The sequence below is a fragment of the Bidens hawaiensis genome, unplaced genomic scaffold (assembly GCF_021521415.1).
Source record: "Bidens hawaiensis isolate Kalapana, Puna unplaced genomic scaffold, B.hawaiensis_p1.1 tig00000512_1, whole genome shotgun sequence".
Taxonomy (NCBI): Eukaryota; Viridiplantae; Streptophyta; class Magnoliopsida; order Asterales; family Asteraceae; genus Bidens; species Bidens hawaiensis.
The window spans coordinates 2126360-2148524 of NW_027491033.1; the positions used below are offsets into that span (position 1 = coordinate 2126360).

Here is a 22165-nt window from a genome sequence, read left to right on the forward strand (position 1 = left end):
TAATTAAAGTGGTGCATCAATGCTCATAAACAATAATGCAGTCCCTGGTTACTACCGTCCATCTGGAGAATATGAGTGTACAGATAAAGCTTGATGTCTTGTGGTTAAAAGATAAAACACAAGAAATGAGTGGACATGGTTACTTCTTTTCACATAATATCTTCTCTTACAGTACTTCAACTATAGAGCCTTTTAATTTCCATTTTAGCCGATCTAAGATCCCAACAGACACTAGCTTCTTCTCCATGTTCATCAGTGAGTACTTCTAGTCATCCTTGTTTCAGTTATGATGTATTTTTAAGCTTTCGAGGCGAAGATACCCGTAAAACTTTTACTGATCACCTCTATGCAGCCCTACAGCAAGTAGGAATCCGCACTTTCAGGGACGATGATGCCATGGACCGAGGAAGAGAGCTAGGACCAGAGCTTAAAAAGGCTATCCATGAGTCCGCAATTTCGATCATCGTCTTCTCAAGAAACTATGCATCTTCCAAGTGGTGTCTTGACGAGGTCTTAACCATCATTCAAGAACAGGAGAGGATGTCCTCTAAGCATGAAGTCGTTCCTGTTTTCTACAAAGTGGATCCGTCTGATGTCTGGAATCAAACAGGAAGCTTTGAAGAAGCATTTGGTGAGTATGATAAGATAATTGAGGCACAAACAGATGATGAGAAGAAGGTTGAATGGGTGGAGAAAGTGATGGCATGGAGGAAATCGCTTAGAAAAGCCGGAAGCTTGACAGGAATGGTATTAGCTAACGGGTATGTGTTTGTCCTCTTGCCCTCTTTTAAAAATTTAACTAACAATAAAGCATATACATTTTGAAAAGAACTAATCCATCTCTAGATCTGTTTGGAACTTCAGGTGGTCTCTCTTAGGTTGAGGTGACAACACCGTAAATTAAACATATCCCAAACTATATTATTACGTAAAGCAAATATGATAACCAATAACTGTTAGAATTTGATCTTTTGCAGACACGAGGCCAAATTTATAAGTAACATTGTCAGTGTTATAAGAAAGAAACTCAACTACAACCTCTTGTACATTGAGGGTAAACTAGTTGGAATAAAGGACAATGTTGCTAAGATTGAATCATGGTTACAAGATCCATCACCTGATGCAGTTTTCTTCTTTATTCATGGGATGGGAGGCATTGGAAAAACAACCCTATCCAAATTCATCTTTAACTCAAACCACCTTGAGTATGATGCCAGTTGCTTTCTTTCAGACATTCAGGAGAAATCAAATCAGCCCGATGGATTGCTGCGTTTGCAAAGTCAGCTTCTCTCCACAATATTTGGGAGTAATAAGGAAGAAGTTATATGGAATCTTGATGAGGGAACCATTAAGATTACAAACGCCTTATGCAATAAAAAAGTACTTCTCGTCCTAGATGATATCTCGACAAGGCATCAATTAATAGCACTCATAGGGCCACAACAATTTCATCATGGAAGTAAAGTGATCATTACAAGTAGGCACAAATGGTTGCTAACAAATTTCAAAGTACATCCAACAGTCCATACTATTGAAGATTTAGGTCCCAGTGACTCAAATAAGCTCTTTAGTTTGTATGCCTTTAATAGAGATCACCCTATTGAACCCTATATTGTCCGATCACAACTTGTAGTAAGTTACGGTAGAGGTCATCCTTTGGCTCTTAAAGTATTGGGTTCTTTTTTAAATGGAAAGACCATCGATGTGTGGGACGATGCAATGCGCAAATTAGAGGCAGTTCCTAATCCCGAGATTCAAAAACTTCTACAGTTGAGCTATGACACTTTAGAGGATGTGAAAGATAAAGAGTTATTCCTACATATTGCTTGTTTTTTTGTTGGTGAGGATAAAGAATTCATTGTGAAATTGTTAGCCGAATGCGATCTGTACCCTATAGTTGGGATCCAGAATCTAATGGATAGATGTCTACTCTACATTGATAATGGGAGAGTGATGATGCATCAATTAATCAAGGAGATGGGCCAAGAATCACCAAAGGATCCCGGGAAACGAAGTAGATTGTGGCACCACAAGATTCATTTAATGTACTAAAAGAAAATGGAGTAAGCAATCCATATCCAGTTTTGACATCTCTACTTAATTTATTGTATATTTTAAGTGGTAGCTTACCTTTTTTCTCTTTTTTTTAATACTCTTTTGATTAGGGTACAAGGAAGATAGAGGGACTTGCTCTTGATATGCAAAGGATCAAGGGAATTAATTCAACTTTAATCATAAAGATTGACAAAGAAAGAAAACGTAGTTATGAAGATTTTAGTGGTCGTACCATCCAGACAATTAAAGAAAACTTCAAGGTTGGAGCAACTGAAAAAATGAAGAACTTATTGCTACTTCAACTTGACTATGCAACTTTCTCCGGAAGCTACAAGAAATTACCAAAAAAATTAAGATTGCTCCGCTGGCATGGATTTTCTTTAAAATCCATACCAAGTGATGTACCTTTGGAGAACCTGGTAGTTCTTGACTTACGTTATAGCAAATTAAAAGAAGTCTGGGATGGGTTCAAGGTATATTTTATTATCATCTCTAATTTCCAATTTATTATTAATTATGAACATTATTTTGCCATGGGAGTTACGTATATATACACTTTGTTTTTCATGTTACAGATACTTGGGTCCCTGAAAATCCTTAATGTCAGTTATTCTGTGGAACTTATAAAAACCCCTAATTTTAATGGACTCCCTAGCTTGGAGAGTTTGCTACTTAAAGGATGCTTAAGTTTGACTCAGGTATGTGAATCCATAGGCTACCTTGAAAGACTGGTTTTGTTAGATATAAGTGGTTGCAGAAATTTGAAAGATATTCCATGCTTGCCAAGATCTCTAGAAATACTTAAAATGTATGGGTGCTCAAACCTTGGAGGTTTTGGGAAAGTTAAATGCTTGGAATCGTGTTCACTATCTTCTCTATTAGTAGATATTGACGTCTCAGAATGCAATCTCTTCAATAGCTCTTTCCCAGAGGATTGGAGTAACCTCATCTCATTGAAGTTTTTAAATATAAGCAGAAATAATATAACTTCATTACCAGGTTGTGTTAAAAGTTTACCAAGTCTTAAATCATTGGATGCTTATGAGTGTTCACATCTTCAGTCAGTTCTAGATGTCCCAAAATCCGTAACAGACCTAAGTACCTATCAAAATATGTCCTTAGAAATAGTGCAACCAACACCAAATCCCTTAACCCTTATGTCCACCGGTCAATGTGAAAAACTCTGTGCAGTGGAGGGTTGTTTTAAGCTTCAGTCAATCAAAAATGTTGACAGGAAGATTCTGAGATATCTTGGCTTAGAATCGATTTCAGAAAATGGAATGGGGTTCAAATTTGATAAACAAAATGCATATACAGAAGATGTCTCTATCATGGTCCTCTTTCTCTATTGTAAGTGTTTTTCTTTTACCCCAAGGTAACTATTAAATTGTGGTTACTCCAAGAACATGGATGATTTTGACTTGATCAATTTGAATGTAAACAAACATGAATAACTTAAATGAATTGACAAGCACGAGATTGTATTTCAAATAACTTACTCGATCATTATATGAATTTACAACCGGTGTATATGCCTTGAAACATCATGATGGCATACCAATAGATAACCAAGGGTGATATATCCATGACCATAACGAAGCTTGGGTAAAACTAAGTGGAGATCCAATGGCCAAATCATAGTCAAAAGAAGATTTTGGTGATTTTCAAATATCCTCAAGTTGGATTCAAACCTACAATCAATCAGTTAACGGTCGACCTCAAGTCAAGGCTCTCGTTGCCCAAAGCCTTGACTCTCCATGATTACTAATCCTTAACATTTCAAGGAATCCTTCATCAGTGGTTGTGAATGACTAATTAATATCAGCAATAGGTCTGAAAAAGTATCTAAAATAAAAACTTTAGATATTTGTACATAACTATGGCTGATCATCAGGAAGACCAGTAAGAACCTCAAACACAAGCACGGCTTAAATGGGGGAGTGTATGGCTGATCTTTAGGAAGACCAGTAAGAACCTTAAACACAAGCACGGCTCAGCTTGGAAATCTTTTGAACCTCAAGTTGCTAGTCTTTCTAGACTTGAGAGAACCCTCAAACAACCCACCGGAAAATAAGAAAGATAAAATACTCAAATGAGTTTTTCTAGTGAGAGAAACTAGAGAGAAGGTAGAGAGAAATAAATAAGAAGTTTTTATTTCTTTCCAATACACTAGGGGGAACCTCCTTTTATAGGCCAAGGAAGGGTGTCCATGACATCATTGCTTACATCACACTAGCAAATTACATCATGGCTTACATCACACAATACTAGATATTTTAATACATAACCTACTTGCTTAAAACCACTTTAGGAGTGATTACGCTTTATTCTTAAGCACACATTAAGCAAACTTAAAAACACATAATCAAACAAAAGCATACGAATAACAATAGCCGAATTTAATGGAATTCCTTTGGCACTTGTTTCTTCTTCTCAGTCATGTCACAGATTTCAATGGTGAAATCCGGTGGGCTTGGGTCTTCATTTGACGTAGTTGGTCTTCCATAGTACGGTTCTCCGTTTGCTTCTTTCACTCTATCATACATGTCTTCTCCTGGTGGGAAATTTAATTCAAAGACTTCTTTGAACGGGCACTTGCTGTTCCAGAAATCCAGAATGACTTGGTCCCATTCTTTTGTCTGAGGGTCTTCAGTTGTCCAGGAGTTTTCATTTGCTAAGATTTCAGGGGAAATCTCTTCAAACTTTACTTTGTTTACCTTTGCCATGTAACGACGTATTTCTGGCCATGGTTGGAGATAATTAATTTTGAAGTAATAGTTCGCCGGGTTCATTTCAAACCATCCATAGACAAATTTAGATGGGTCACTGATTTTCCTTGTCGGACCATTTCGTATGTAATTTTCTGGGTTTTCTAGTAACACTAGGCAGTGTCTACCTAGTCTGGATGACAACATTTTTACCCATCCGCTGATTGGGCAGAACCAATCAAGGAGTTTAACCACGTTTGATCTCTCTGGAGCCAAAATTCTGGCTTCGTGGGTAATCAAGTAGGAGATGAGTTTTTCAGAGTTGAAAGAAATGACTATTTTATAATTTTGAAACAAATACCAGAAAAAGGCTAAGGCTTCTGTTGGTAGTTGGTACAGGTTGCCAATTTGAAAGGTGTTAAGAAAGGGGTAGTCTGGGTGAAACTTGTAATTTTTCATGAAAGGGCCATTTTGTTTAAGAGTGATGGTTAGGAAGGTTTTGTAATTCAAATCGGAAACATCAACGTTGTTTCTGTTGATTACTTTGAAAACTTCTTCCGGGATTCTTTGGGATGTTTTTGGTTGTTTTGGAATGGATGGTTTCTCCATTTTCTTAGGGGCTTTCAGGTGGCTGTCTTCACTGGTGGGGTGGTGATGGATTATGAAGTTCTTCATGTTTTTATAGGCCGTCGGGCTTTCTTCGGCGCCATGAGGAACAGTATAGATTCTTTGTAACAGGGGCTTCCACATCAGTTTAGGTTTTCGAGGAGATACTCGAATCTTTGCTTTTGACTGTTTCTCATTAAAGTTGTGGTTAATATTGCTCTTCTGGATTTTCCCCTTATCCTTCAAAATCTCTTTGCATGTGACCGTCTGACAGCCCACTTTTGCTTTTCCAAGTGGGGCTTCTTTTTTCTGAGAGATTCGCTTGTCTGTTTCTCCGGGAATCTTTGCCGACAGTGTGCATACAGTAGTTAACTGTTCTTGACTGTTTTTCCAGGTTGGCAAATAATCTTCCACAAGAAGCCTCTCTTCATCTTCTTTGGGAAGAAAAACTTCGTCATGAGATGACTCTAGCATGTACATAGCTCTGACGTCATCATCGGAGTCACTTGAGTCTGAATCGCTTGAATCACTACTCGAAATATCATGTCTGATGGAGCAGATCGTCAGTGTGACATCTGCCCTGATCCGACCCGACCCAGGTACCCGTTTCCCTTATCCGATCTCTTTCTTTTATGATTTAATATTTATTTATACTTATATTTTACTTTTAATAATAATATATATTTTCCTTCCCGCCTTTTTCTCTCTCTTTCTTTCCGCCGTCCCCTCCCTCTTCCTTCTCTCATTCCGCCTTCTTTTCCCTCTTGTCGCCGTCCCGCCCTTAAGCCTTGTTTCCCTCAAACTCTTTGCTTGTCCTTTGGTTCTTCCCGCCTAAGGATGTCTGCAGCTCCACGCGCCAGACTCCTTACATGGAAGCCTGCGTGAAGACATCTTGTTCCTGCGATGCGTGAAGAGAACTCTTCTCGCAGCGCGCTAAGAATGCATGTTCTTCCCGCAATGCGCTAAGAATGTATGTTCTTCCCGCGATGCGCTTAGAATTCTAGTTCACGCAGCACGCTAAGGATGCGATTCTTCCCGCAGTGCGCTAAGGGTTGTTGTGCCAGCCTTCGCGCTCGCGCACTCAGCCTTCCCGCGCTTAACCCTTGTATCTTCTGTTTAAATCTAGCCGTTTGCTTTTGTGTTGTCTTATCTTTTGAGCCGTTGACCTAACCCATCTAATGTCTGAATAGTTACTTTCGGCGCAGCATGCGCACCAACCCCATTGGTTGACAGATAAAGTGACTGACATAATCTTTTGAGATCTGCTTTTGCCATGCTTGACCAGTACCTTTATCTGATCCGCCCATGCTTTTTACTGTTCCCTGTCAGCTTTATCTTGCCCCCTGCAGCTGCCATATCTTTTGATATCTTTACTTTTCAGAACTTTTTACCGTTGATATCTTTTCTTTTACTTTTTGAGATCTTTTCCCCTTTTTCTAGGGTTTGTGTCTCCTAGGGTTTTCCTATAAATAATAATATTTTCATAACACATCACACACAAACACTTAATCTCTCCTGTTCTCTTGCTCCTTGCTCTCTCTGCCGTCTTCCTCTCATGCCTCCGTCTTCCTCCCTGTTCTTCCCTGCTTTTCCGGTAATATATATATATTATATATAATAATTTACTTATTAATTATGCTAACTTATAATCAAGACTTAAAACAGATCATTAAAACAATAATCTTATTTATAGGTTAACTTGTGCTTGTTTAAAGTTGGTTCTTGCTTTATCTTACACCGCATCGTTTATCAAGTGAGTTATCTCGTATCTAATCCCTTTTTATTTTAAATGCTTTGGGATGTTCATGTGTTCATACAAAACTTGAGTCTTAAACTGTTTATGAACTTTAGTCGCGCAGTATCCCATGTGTTGAGGACGTAGACTTGGCTGTTTATTTGTATGTGTGGATCATTAACCGTATGGACGGTCTATTCCGCAGTTTTCATGGTACCATTAGATGAACACGGGAGAACATTCGTTTATGATTTTCTCTTTTGTTTACACATGCACAGTTAGTCTTGTTTGTGAGCTCAATTGTGAGCACTGGCAGTCTTGTCTCTTAGAGTTGGTCCCGACCAGATTACACCCTTGTTGAAAACCAGACATACACATGTTGCGCGCAGATTTATTGTTATCTATGTATTGTATTAAACTTGATTTCTCACCAACACGCAAGTGTTTGACGTTTATTTTAACACATGTTCAGGTTTGCAGTAGCTGTTTTGGAGCTTGTGGACACGTAGGACGTTTTTACTTTTGGACCTAGAATTAAAATGTATCAGGACAAGTTAATGATGTTTGAATGTTATAATTTATAATATATTGATTTATGTTTGATTTATGTTCTTTATTTTCCCCGCTGCGCGTGCGCGATAAAATGTGTATTAATAAATATTGACACCAATAGTGTCACGAGTAATGAAACAATATGTGGCGCCCCGATGTATAATCCGCCTTTGGTCGGGGTGTTACAGATTGGTATCAGAGCTCGTTGACTTTAGGATAGGTGGTTAGACGTAACGGCCTAGAATACCTAAGAGTCCCTTCTCGCGCATGAGAGAAATCTCATGTTTGCGCGCTTATTGTTAATTACTCGTTATTTATGAATATGCTCGCACTTGCGCAGTATATGATTTTATGTTCTATTTCGCGATATTTCGATTTTGGTTGAATTTCGATTTTTATTGATTTTACTTACATATTCGTTTGTGGGATTTGAAAATCCGAAAAGTCATGGTGATACATGAATAGTTGATTTTCAATTTCCATTTACGAATATGTTCTGAGGTTGGAGACTTGAAAAGTCATGGTGATACATGAATTGTCAACCTCCAATACTCATTTTCTTGTATATTTTATATTGAAGATTGGAAAGTCATGGTGATACATGAATAGTTGATTTTCAATTTCCATTTACGAATATGTTCTGAGGTTGGAGACTTGAAAAGTCATGGTGATACATGAATTGTCAACCTCCAATACTCATTTTCTTGTATATTTTATATTGAAGATTGGAAAGTCATGGTGATACATGAATAGTTGATTTTCAATTTCCATTTACGATTATGTTCTGAGGTTGGAGACTTGAAAAGTCATGGTGATACATGAATTGTCAACCTCCAATACTCATTTTCTTGTATATTTTATATTGAAGATTGGAAAGTCATGGTGATACATGAATCGTCAATCTCCAATACTCGTTTACTCGTATATTTTAAATTGGGAATTCGGAAAGTCATGGTGATGCATGAATTGTCGATTTCTGATTCGAATTTGTTACCTTTATTAAGTCTGCATATTGGGTCATTTATTTTACTTTAACTTTTGATAGCATCTAACTCCGTGAAACCAAGCTTTATAAAGTTATACTTTGCGATAAAACCAAGATATTAACTAAAATTAAAACTTTTATAGAATGCCTCCGCTATCTCGCCGATTTCAGAGGAGAGAAGCCTCGCGCATGCGTAGACAGCAACGTTCCCAGGAAATGGCCGCCGCAATAGCCCAAGCTTTGAGCCAAAACAATACCAACACCTCGAGTTATAACATTAAGACATTTAATGCGGGTAACCCTCCAAAGTTCACAGGTCTCGAAGGAGCCACCGTGATGCTCCAGTGGCTCGAGAAGATAGAAAACACTTTCCTTCACACCCAATGCCCCTCAGACAGACGAACCCTATATGCTTCCAGTGTCCTGGAATCCAGAGCGCTTACATGGTGGAATGGAGTAGCCCATGCGCGTGGCGCAGAGGCTGCTTCTAGCATGACATGGGAGGAATTCAAGGAAATTCTTACGCGAGAATTCTGCCCTCCCAACGAAGTTAAGCGCCTGGAGGAAGAATTTTGGAACTTGAAGCAGTACAGCGGTGAAGCGCGCGAGTACGCGACGCGCTTCCACGAGCTAAGCTTACTGGTCCCTCACCTTGTTACCCCTTCACGCCGAGCAATCGAGAAATTCCTTGGGGGTCTCCCCATGGAAATTCAAGATTCTGTATGGGCCAGAAACCCAGTTACCCTCTCTGACGCCATCGAGTTGGCCGCTGTGCTTAGCGACAACCATGTCAGAGCAGGAACCCTGTTCCTGCGGGGAACTGAGAAGACCAAAACCACCAAAACTGTCCCTGAACCCGCAGAAACCAAACCAGAACCCTCAAACCGTAACAACCTCAAGCGCAGGCGCAAGGCCTATGCGCTTACCAACCCGCCCATTGTCCAGCAACCCGTTTACCAACCCCCAGTTTACGCGCCTAACCCACTGTCAACCTACCCAGCACCTCCTGTAGTCCATAACTATGCCTTAACCAATCCAGCACTCCCTGCCCCGCCAACTAAGAAACCTTACACAGGAAACCATCCCTTTTGCCCAACCTGTAGATTTCACCACCCAACCCAAACCCCGTGTCGACTTTGTAACCGATGTGGCCGTACTGGTCACACTGCTGAAAACTGTAGAGTCCTTCCCGCCAATCCAATTGCGCCAACACCACCAGTCTACCCGCAGAACCCACAATCAATCTACCAAAACCCACGACCCAGATCGTGCTTTAACTGCGGTGATCCCAGTCATTTCCGGAACGCGTGCCCAAGACTACAAGTTCAGATTACGCAAGCGAATCCGGTGAACCAGATTTCGAACCAAGTGACGCGTGGACGAGCTTTTAACATAACCGCGCACCAAGCGCAAGCGAATAATGACATAGTTAATGGTACATTTTTACTTAACGGATTTTATGCTTCTGTACTTTTTGATACTGGCGCCGATCGAAGCTTTATCTCTCGCGCCTTCGAGCAGAAGCTTGCGCGACCGCGCAACGATTTAAAAGAAGATTTTTCAGTTGAATTGGCTAATGGTGAAATTATTTTAATTAACTCAGTGATTAAAGATTGTACGCTTAATCTTAACGAAAACGATTTTCTGATCGACCTCATCCCTATGCCTCTTGGAAGCTTTGATGTTATTATTGGTATGGACTGGCTCTCGCATAATCGCGCCGAAGTTATTTGCGCCAAGAAATTGATTCGCCTACCTCGAGAAAATGGTGATCTTTACATTTACGGCGAAAAACCCTCCAGTGGTCTTAAACTTATGTCTTGCGCCGAAGCCCAAAGACTCATGCGGAAGAAGTGTATTGCATTTCTAGCCCATGTGGTTAAACCTGTTGAAGAGAAGAAGCTTCGCGATATCCCTGTTGTGCGTGATTTCCCTGAAGTTTTTCCTGATGATCTTCCTGGTATCCCTCCCGCTCGTGAAGTCGAGTTCCGTATTGATCTTGTCCCTGGTGCTTCCCCCGTAGCTAAATCTCCTTATCGTCTTGCACCCGCTGAGATGCAAGAATTGGCCAGCCAACTTCAAGAGTTGACTGCTAAAGGATTCATTCGCCCTAGCTCTTCGCCCTGGGGTGCTCCGGTGTTGTTCGTTAAAAAGAAAGATGGATCGTTTCGCATGTGTATTGATTACCGCGAGTTGAACAAACTCACCATTAAAAACCGGTATCCCTTACCGCGTATTGACGACCTCTTTGATCAACTCCAAGGTGCCTCTTGTTTCTCGAAGATTGATCTCCGCTCTGGCTATCACCAGTTGCGCATCCGCGATGAAGATGTTCCGAAGACTGCTTTTCGAACTCGTTATGGCCATTTTGAATTCTTGGTCATGTCCTTCGGTCTAACCAACGCACCCGCCGTTTTCATGGATCTAATGAATCGGGTGTGTAGGCCTTTCTTGGATAAATTCGTGATCGTGTTTATCGATGATGTTCTGGTGTATTCTAAGACCAAGGCCGAGCATGAGCAACATCTTCGGTTGGTGTTGCAGAAGCTTCGAACCGAGCAGCTCTATGCTAAGCTTTCCAAGTGTGAATTCTGGTCTGATGAAGTACAGTTTCTTGGTCATGTTGTAAACAAGATGGGTATTCATGTCGACCCATCCAAGATTGAAGCAATCAAGAACTGGATTACGCCATCCTCTCCTTCTGAGATCCGTTCCTTTCTGGGCTTAGCTGGTTACTACCGGCGATTTATTTCGAACTTCTCAAAGATCGCTTTGCCTTTAACAGCTCTGACGCACAAAGGTAAACCGTATATTTGGGGCTCGAAGCAAGAAGAAGCCTTTCTAACGCTCAAGCGTTTGTTGTGTAAAGCTCCTGTTCTTGCGCTACCTGAGGGTAATGATGATTTTGTCGTGTATTGCGATGCATCCAACCAAGGTCTTGGTTGTGTTCTTATGCAACGAGGCAAGGTTATCGCTTACGCATCGAGGCAACTTAAGGTTCATGAAAAGAATTATACAACTCACGACCTCGAGCTTGGTGCAGTTGTTTTTGCCTTGAAGATCTGGAGACACTACCTTTATGGTACTAAGTGTATCCTTTACACTGACCATAAAAGCCTTCAGCATATCTTTGATCAAAAGGAACTTAACATGAGGCAACGCCGATGGAACGAACTCATCAGCGATTACGATTGTGAGATCCGGTATCATCCTGGTAAGGCTAATGTGGTAGCCGATGCGCTCAGCCGAAAACCCTGCCAACTTAACTGTATCTTGCCGCGCACCCAGCTTCACTTCGCGCCGATTCAAAGCAACCTTGAATCGCGTATTCGTGACGCGCAGCGCGCATCCATCAGTAATGGTAGCCTTCGCGCCGAGTTAGCGTGTGGCGCGGAAGCACTCTTTGTCCCTAATCTGAGTGGAATTCTCTGCTATCTCAATCGCATCTGGATTCCCTTTGATGAGAATCTTCGCGCTGATATCCTGAGTGAAGCGCACAAATCTCGGTATTCTATTCATCCTGGCGCTGATAAGATGTACAAGGATTTGCGCATAACTTATTGGTGGCCCGGTATGAAAAAGGATATTGCTGTGTTCGTAGCTAAATGCCTGACTTGTTCTAAAGTGAAAGCTGAACACCAACGCCCATCTGGTTTGCTCGAACAACCAGAAATTCCTACGTGGAAATGGGAATGTGTAGCAATGGACTTTATTACCAAGTTACCTTTGACAGCAAGCAAGCATGATAGCATTTGGGTAATAGTGGATCGATTGACTAAGTCTGCTCACTTCCTGCCCATTCGTGAAAACTACCGTGTTGAGCAACTCGCGCAGCTTTATGTCAAGGAAATTGTCTGCCGCCATGGTACTCCTTTGAGCATCATATCTGATCGCGATGGCCGTTTTATATCTCGCTTTTGGAAATCTCTCCAATCTGCGCTAGGAACTCGCTTGGACATGAGTACGGCATATCATCCTCAGACTGACGGTCAGTCTGAGCGAACTATTCAAACTCTTGAGGACATGCTCCGATCTTGTGTTCTTGATTTTGGAGGTAATTGGGATTCGCACCTGCCTTTGATTGAGTTCTCTTATAATAACAGCTATCATTCCAGTATCGGTATGGCCCCATTTGAAGCACTTTACGGTCGTAAGTGCCGCTCCCCGATTTGTTGGAGCGAAGTGGGTGAAGCTCAAATCACAGGACCCGAACTTGTTCAAGAGACAACCGATAAAATCGCCAAGATCCGTGATCATCTGCTGACTGCCAGAAGCCGACAGAAGAGTTACGCAGATCGTAGGCGAAAGCCTCTCGAATTTCAAGTTGGTGATCTTGTTCTCCTCAAAGTGTCGCCCTGGAAAGGTGTTGTCCGCTTTGGGAAGAAGGGTAAGCTTGCTCCTCGTTATGTTGGTCCATTCAAGATTCTCGCGCGTGTGGGAAAAGTTGCCTACAGACTCGACCTGCCGCCCGCGCTCAGTAATGTGCATCCAACGTTCCATGTATCCAATCTCAAGAAGTGTTTAGCTGACGAGAACCTTCACATTTCACTCGATGAAGTTCAAGTTGATGAATCTATGCATTTCGTTGAGAAGCCTGTTGAGATTATGGATCGCGGGGTTAAGCAAACCAAGCGCAGTCGTATCCCTATCGTGAAAGTTCGTTGGGAGTCCAAGCGCGGAGCCGAGTTTACATGGGAAAGGGAAGATCAAATGAAGATCAAGTACCCGCACCTGTTCTCTGCGCAACCTACTTCGAGATAAATTTCGGGACGAAATTTCTTAAAGTAGGGGAGACTGTGACATCTGCCCTGATCCGACCCGACCCAGGTACCCGTTTCCCTTATCCGATCTCTTTCTTTTATGATTTAATATTTATTTATACTTATATTTTACTTTTAATAATAATATATATTTTCCTTCCCGCCTTTTTCTCTCTCTTTCTTTCCGCCGTCCCCTCCCTCTTCCTTCTCTCATTCCGCCTTCTTTTCCCTCTTGTCGCCGTCCCGCCCTTAAGCCTTGTTTCCCTCAAACTCTTTGCTTGTCCTTTGGTTCTTCCCGCCTAAGGATGTCTGCAGCTCCACGCGCCAGACTCCTTACATGGAAGCCTGCGTGAAGACATCTTGTTCCTGCGATGCGTGAAGAGAACTCTTCTCGCAGCGCGCTAAGAATGCATGTTCTTCCCGCAATGCGCTAAGAATGTATGTTCTTCCCGCGATGCGCTTAGAATTCTAGTTCACGCAGCACGCTAAGGATGCGATTCTTCCCGCAGTGCGCTAAGGGTTGTTGTGCCAGCCTTCGCGCTCGCGCACTCAGCCTTCCCGCGCTTAACCCTTGTATCTTCTGTTTAAATCTAGCCGTTTGCTTTTGTGTTGTCTTATCTTTTGAGCCGTTGACCTAACCCATCTAATGTCTGAATAGTTACTTTCGGCGCAGCATGCGCACCAACCCCATTGGTTGACAGATAAAGTGACTGACATAATCTTTTGAGATCTGCTTTTGCCATGCTTGACCAGTACCTTTATCTGATCCGCCCATGCTTTTTACTGTTCCCTGTCAGCTTTATCTTGCCCCCTGCAGCTGCCATATCTTTTGATATCTTTACTTTTCAGAACTTTTTACCGTTGATATCTTTTCTTTTACTTTTTGAGATCTTTTCCCCTTTTTCTAGGGTTTGTGTCTCCTAGGGTTTTCCTATAAATAATAATATTTTCATAACACATCACACACAAACACTTAATCTCTCCTGTTCTCTTGCTCCTTGCTCTCTCTGCCGTCTTCCTCTCCTGCCTCCGTCTTCCTCCCTGTTCTTCCCTGCTTTTCCGGTAATATATATATATTATATATAATAATTTACTTATTAATTATGCTAACTTATAATCAAGACTTAAAACAGATCATTAAAACAATAATCTTATTTATAGGTTAACTTGTGCTTGTTTAAAGTTGGTTCTTGCTTTATCTTACACCGCATCGTTTATCAAGTGAGTTATCTCGTATCTAATCCCTTTTTATTTTAAATGCTTTGGGATGTTCATGTGTTCATACAAAACTTGAGTCTTAAACTGTTTATGAACTTTAGTCGCGCAGTATCCCATGTGTTGAGGACGTAGACTTGGCTGTTTATTTGTATGTGTGGATCATTAACCGTATGGACGGTCTATTCCGCAGTTTTCATGGTACCATTAGATGAACACGGGAGAACATTCGTTTATGATTTTCTCTTTTGTTTACACATGCACAGTTAGTCTTGTTTGTGAGCTCAATTGTGAGCACTGGCAGTCTTGTCTCTTAGAGTTGGTCCCGACCAGATTACACCCTTGTTGAAAACCAGACATACACATGTTGCGCGCAGATTTATTGTTATCTATGTATTGTATTAAACTTGATTTCTCACCAACACGCAAGTGTTTGACGTTTATTTTAACACATGTTCAGGTTTGCAGTAGCTGTTTTGGAGCTTGTGGACACGTAGGACGTTTTTACTTTTGGACCTAGAATTAAAATGTATCAGGACAAGTTAATGATGTTTGAATGTTATAATTTATAATATATTGATTTATGTTTGATTTATGTTCTTTATTTTCCCCGCTGCGCGTGCGCGATAAAATGTGTATTAATAAATATTGACACCAATAGTGTCACGAGTAATGAAACAATATGTGGCGCCCCGATGTATAATCCGCCTTTGGTCGGGGTGTTACAGTCAGTTCCTTTGGTTCATCATCTAAAGAATATAAGGACTCTAGATCTTCGACGTCTATTGGCTCTACCATGTTAATTTGCTGCATTAACGCCTGGGTCTTTTTCTTATCTTTGCAGTCTCTTGCGAAGTGTCCTTTTTGGTTGCAAACATAGCACCTGTCTGTGTTTCTTCCTCTGCTTGATTTCTTGCTTAGCAATTTCCATTTTCTTTCTGCCTTATCCTTTCTCTTGTGAGACTTATTTTTTCTTGTCGAGTAGTCTTCATTGAAGTCATAATTTTTTAAAGGACGTGAGCATTTGCAAGAGGATTTGTCTTTGCATTTTATCTTGAGGTGTTTATCATCGCACGCTGAACCTAAGCTTTTACCAGTTCTTTCAAATTCTGCCAAGAACTTTCTTTGGTTACAAAGTCTTGAAAGAGCGTTTAGAATCAACTGGTATAATTCTCCAAGCGAGATTTGTTTGAGTTCAATGTTTTCTGTTTCAAGGTATCTGCATACATCATTTGACAATGATTATGGGAATGAGTTTAGAAAGACTTGTTTGAGATTCACGTCATCTACACCGTTCAGGATGTAGAAGCGTTCAGACATTCTGTTATAATGTCTTTCTAGGTCCTTTTGTTTAAAGGAGCAGCACTTCATTTTGAGGAATTCATCTCGTGCTTTCACAGTGAATTCTATTGGATTTCCAAGAAATTCATTGTGAATTATGTTCATGAATTCTTCTGCCGTTGGGCGTTGCTGGATCTGCATTTGCCGATAAGCTCCTAAACTTAAGTACCAATCTCTGAGTCTTCTTTGACATCTTGTCAGGAAGCGTTTGATGACCATGTCAATGTCATAATATTGCAATTTGCAGAGCACCATGTTAGCATCTCAACGTATCTCTCACGCCATTGTGATGGCGGGATGTCATCGAAGGTGAACTGTTGCTTCGAATCTGTGTTGGAGAACACATTTTTACTAGTTTGTGGTTCTGTTCGTGATTCTACTTCTTCTATATCAGAGTCAATGTGATTTGGCTCTGTGGCTTCTGGCTATGTCATAAATAAGTGCTCAAATTCAGAATTTGGAGCTACGTCAGAGTATTCTGACCTTTCTTCAGAACTGGCATGTGACTCGTCATCAGAATGACTGATGATTGGGGTTGCTGTTGGTGGTCGTTGGTGGTCATGCTGGGTCTTTTTGTAGGCCATCATCATACTGTCATCTCTGACCTGCTTGTCCTTTTTAGAACTGCTTGAAGCTTTTGGTCTGTGCTACTTGACGAAGCACTTTGGTTTGAGGATGACTTTCTAGCTCTAGCTCTGATCTGAGCTTGTTCGTTTGCCCATAGGTTCATTTATGGTGACGTTTCTGACCACGTGTGTATTGGTAGCGGCTGCGACTCAAAAGCTGTTCTGACGAACGGAGCACTTGGCAGCCTCCATGGGTCATCTGCCATGGTTGAAGTTCTTAGTTGCTTGTGCTGCCTTTCAAGGTCTACAAGCTGGGCTTTGAGGAACTTCATCTCCGCTTCTTTCTGGGCTAGTATGTTTTGAGTCTGTGGGCCAGGAGCTGAGCTAACTAACTGGAGTAATTCATTATGAAGGCCAATCATCTTGGTCTTTAGCTCATAAATGATAATAAATGGGGGGAGTGTATGGCTGATCTTCAGGAAGACCAGTAAGAACCTCAAACACAAGCACGGCTCGGCTTGGAAATCTTTTGAACCTCAAGTTGCTAGTATTTCTAGACTTGAGAGAACCCTCAAACAACCCACCGGAAAATAAGAAAGATAAAATACACAAATGAGTTTTTCTAGTGAGAGAAACTAGAGAGAAGGTAGAGAGAAATATATAAGAAGAAGTTTTTATTTCTTTCCAAGGATGAGAAATACACTAGGGGGAACCCTCCTTTTATAGGCCAAGGAAGGGTGTCCATGACATCATTGCTTACATCACACTAGCAAATTACATCATGGCTTACATCACACAATACTAGATATTTTAATACATAACCTACTTGCTTAAAACCACTTTAAGAGTGATTAAGCTTTATTCTTAAGCACACATTAAGAAAACTTAAAAACACATAATCAAACAAAAGCATACGAATAACAATAGCCGAATTTAATGGAATTCCTTTGGCACTTGTTTCTTCTTCTCAGTCATGTCACAGATTTCAATGGTGAAATCCGGTGGGCTTGGGTCTTCATTTGACGTAGTTGGTCTTCCATAGTACGGTTCTCCGTTTGCTTCTTTCACTCTATCATACATGTCTTCTCCTGGTGGGAAATCTAATTCAAAGACTTCTTTGAACGGGCACTTGCTGTTCTAGAAATCCAGAATGACTTGGTCCCATTCTTTTGTCTGAGGGTCTTCAGTTGTCCAGGCGTCTTCATTTGCTAAGATTTCAGGGGAAATCTCTTCAAACTTTACTTTGTTTACCTTTGCCATGTAACGACGTATTTCTAGCCATGGCTGGAGATAATTAATTTTGAAGTAATAGCACGCCGGGTTCATTTCAAACCATCCGTAGACAAATTTAGATGGGTCACTGATTTTCCTTGTCGGACCATTTCGTATTTAACTTTCTGGGTTTTCTAGTAACACTAGGTAGTGTCTACCTAGTCTGGATGACAACAACATTTTTACCCATCCGCTGATTGGGCAGAACCAATCAAGGAGTTTAACCACGTTTGATCTTTCTGGAGCCAATATTCTGGCTTCGTGGGTAATCAGGTAGGAAATGAGTTTTTCAGAGTTGAAAGAAATGGCTATTTTATAATTTTGAAACAAATACCAGAAAAAGGCTAAGGCTTCTGTTGGTAGTTGGTACAGGTTGCCAATTTGAAAGGTGCTAAGAAAGGGGTAGTCTGGGTGAAACCTGTAATTTTTCATGAAATGGCCATTTTGTTTAAGAGTGATGGTTAGGAAGGTTTTGTAATTCAAATCGGAAACATCAACGTTGTTTATGTTGATTACTTTGAAAACTTCTTCCGGGATTCTTCGGGATGTTTTTGGCTGTTTTGGAATGAATGGTTTCTCCATTTTCTTAGGGGCTTTCAGGTTGCTGTCTTCACTGGTGGGGTGGTGATGGATTATGAAGTTCTTCATGTTTTTATAGGCCGTCGGGCTTTCTTCGGCGCCATGAGGAACACTAGAGATTCTTTGTAACAAGGGCTTCCACATCAGTTTAGGTTTTCGAGGAGACACTCGAATCTTTGCTTTTGACTGTTTCTCATTAAAGTTGTGGTTAATATTGCTCTTCTGGATTTTCCCCTTATCCTTCAAAATCTCTTTGCATGTGACCGTCTGACAGCCCACTTTTGCTTTTCCAAGTGGGGCTTCTTTTTTCTGAGAGATTCGCTTGTCTGTTTCTCCAGGAATCTTTGCCGACAGTGTGCATACAGTAGTTAACTGTTCTTGACTGTTTTTCCCGGTTGGCAAATAATCTTCCACAAGAAGCCTCTCTTCATCTTCTTTGGGAAGAAAAACTTCGTCATGAGATGACGCTAGCATGTACATAGCTCTGACGTCATCATCGCAGTCACTTGAGTCTGAATCGCTTGAATCACTACTCGAAATATCATGTCTGATGGAGCAGATCGTCAGTTCCTTTGGTTCATCATCTAAAGAATATAAGGACTCTAGATCTTCTACGTCTATTGGCTCTACCATGTTAATTTGCTGCATTAACGCCTGGGTCTTTTTCTTATTTTTGCAGTCTCTTGCGAAGTGTCCTGATCCGCCTTTACCAGATCTGTAACGTATGCTCTGTGATTGCCGACGTTGATCGGATCTCTCACATCAGAAATTACTGGTCTTGTTAAGGACCCGAACAGTCTGATACGACGTGCAAATACTTTCCCTGTGCCGGTAGACAATTTGTTCGTGAGTGGTTAGTCGACGTTAAAGAGGAGAAGAAGTCGCTGTAAGTCTCTAGTTTAGTACGAGTTGGGAAAGCACAAGAAGAGTGTCAGGTTACGTCAAAACTCAGATATGAACCAAGAGTCGAGTCTGTCCCGTTCCAGTTCCATGTCCAGTCGTCGGTCGTCAGCGTCCAAGATCGATCAGTTGTATGATATATCTTATCTAGCTGATGATTCTAAAATCCCTATTACTAGTATGCCTTTAGTTAATCCCTACGGTGTCTTTACAAAACCCCAAAATTCTCTTTCTAAAAGAGTAAAAGAAATAATACATTCAAACCCCAACCCATGTGTCAAGGAGTATGTTCAAACCTCCAAGTTTGATTCACACCAGCTTCCAGCCACAAACTCCGAACACCTTCTAAACCTATCCCTACCCCCAGATCTTCCAAGGATCTGCCAAGCACAAGGCTTCACCCACATCCACTTCGGTGCTGTAAGGTTAGCCCTGACCTTCCATGGTAGAAAAGGTCTACCAGCGTTCTCTCGAATCGCTCTAGTTGATTCCAGGTTTGTAGAATACCAACACGCATGTATTGGTACTATCCAAACCACACTGAAAGCCGGCACAGTGTTTGTACCTAATCCGCAAACTAATAATCGAACTAACGAGGTTTATGGGCTAGGTAAAAACCAACCCATAAACGTAAGTCTTAATTACATAAAGTCTTAAATCAAATAACATAAATAAAAGATGAAACAACTTGTGTTTTGAACAGACCTAAAGATTTAATAGAATAATACTAATAAAAAATAAATCAACCAATGTTTTGTGCTGCAGGTTTCATATGAGTTTGGTATATTCAGTACCTATGTTTCAGGGAAAACACTTCCATGTTTTATGTATAAAGAAATTGGATCAACAATATCATTTAGAGTTCCTTCACATCGTTCAAGAATAAGTGGTATGAATCTGAGTTTCATGTCTACTTCAAACTTTGGAAGATCAATAATTTGGGAGATTGAAGTCAATAATAAGACCAAGGACTTGGTATGGAAATACACTCCTACAATACACGTAACATGTAAAGAAAAGGGCGAATATAATTATGTTTGGTTAAGCCTTTGGCGAATTGACAAACTACTAGATGATGGGGACGATATTGTAGTAAGCATCGTGTTGCTTGGAAGCGATATAGTAGAGGAGTGTTGCGTAAACCTGGTGTACAATGATGATGAAGTTGGGGAGGATAACCAAGAAGAAATTCATGAAGAAACAAAAGACGCCTATTGCATCTACAACCACATTTCATGGACTGACAGACTACGAGTTGAGATATCAGATTACGTTCACCGTGGGAAAACATATTGCTTTAAGATTGGTGGTGCAATGGACGTTTCTAATATGGATGGTATTTCCGGTAAGCTTCTAAATTCTTTAATTAACTATTTTCAACATGATTGCCAAGATAACCTTACTTATACTCTATATATGAAAATGTCTATTGTTGAACTTAGATTTAATTGTGGATTGGTGGGGCCTAAGAGAAGACTGGAGGTGTAGAAGGATTGAAGCAGGGTATGTTTATGTTATTCCCTTTCATAAATCGAAGTTTATACCTTGGTGTTTGTTACCTTGTTTTGTTGTGCAAAAGCAGTGTTCCAAGTGCGATTTGAAGAATCTAAACATTAACTGCTAGCACCTTATCAACCTCGATAACCATCTGATTCATCTTCAATTACGATAGCTTTGTCTTAGCACATACGTTCATAGACGTAATCAAGGCATTATTATGAATCAAAAAAAGTTATTTTTATGAATATTGAATTTTGTTGTTAATTTTATTACCATAATGGCCAGGATAAAACTTATTAAGATAGTATTATCGAGCGAACTGGTCATTTGAATCTGGCCTAGCTTGCGTATTAATACTCATCGATGAAAGCCTCAGATAAGATAACTGGTCTTCATTATTATTATACAAATTTTAGTTATGATGCGCTGCTATGCCAATTTTTAAAACCACATTTTAACCCATACTCATTTTGTCAAAAACCCGTTCAGACCCTAACCCCTCCTGAATTTTATCTTCAACCAACTTGCTCGATTCCAAGACATAAGTTCCCCACAGGTCAAAACTAAGGGCGGCCACAATTTTGAGTAAAAGAGAAGAAGTTATATGAATTAGTTTAACAGTTATACGAACTACTATATAAAGGAATTAATCCGAATTAATAAATTCAATTTCATTATAAGAAAAAAAAAGAGGTCTCATTCTTTGCATATTACTTTTTATCATATCTTTTTAATCGAATGACCAATAAAATTTTATTAAAACATGGTAGAAAAGCTACCCCATGTAGTGTATATACAACACCAGCCAGTTATATACAAAAACAAAAACAAGACACCCAACCAACTAGACTAGGCATACATATAAGACTAAATCAATTCTAATTCTCTCAAGTTAATGCATTCACCTTATAACTTCTTCTAATCCAGAGAAAAACAAACACCTTTATTAATTTATATACCCACCCCACATTTTTAACTTGATAGAAACATCCATGATCAGAAAAGTACTATTCAAGTCAACTGAAATAAGAAACAGACAAGATTACCTATGTGTCAAAATCTTAAGTACAAATATTGTTGTTAATTTGATAGATATGCCTAGCTATTTTAGTCTATGGGTAAAGTATCTAACTGATAGAGTAAGCACCGAAAAGATCAATTAGTGAGGTTTTGGCCGAACAATAAGAACTGCTTACTTTATGTCATGATGTGAGACAAACGTTAGTAATCAACTTATGTAATAGAACTGATCCACTAAGGTATTTAGCAGCGGTGTAGGATCAGATCCCAAAGATAGTAAGTCTTTCCTTTCGAAAGTCTTTTTCAAAAATTTTATATAATCTAAATTTCTATATGATATGAAGCTGAGATAGTTATCTTTTAGAAAATTC

General features: G+C 40.2%; 1 pseudogene across 1 annotated transcript; it reads left to right on the forward strand.

Annotated features, from left to right (window-relative positions):
- Nucleotides 1-35: 35 nt before the first annotated feature.
- LOC143632684 (disease resistance protein RPV1-like) lies at nucleotides 36-21141 on the forward strand (annotated as a pseudogene). The gene is made up of 8 exons (XR_013153550.1): nucleotides 36-77; nucleotides 187-761; nucleotides 978-2063; nucleotides 2166-2528; nucleotides 2631-3389; nucleotides 20040-20619; nucleotides 20717-20777; nucleotides 20857-21141. The product of XR_013153550.1 is annotated as a disease resistance protein RPV1-like (transcript).
- Nucleotides 21142-22165: the final 1024 nt, after the last annotated feature.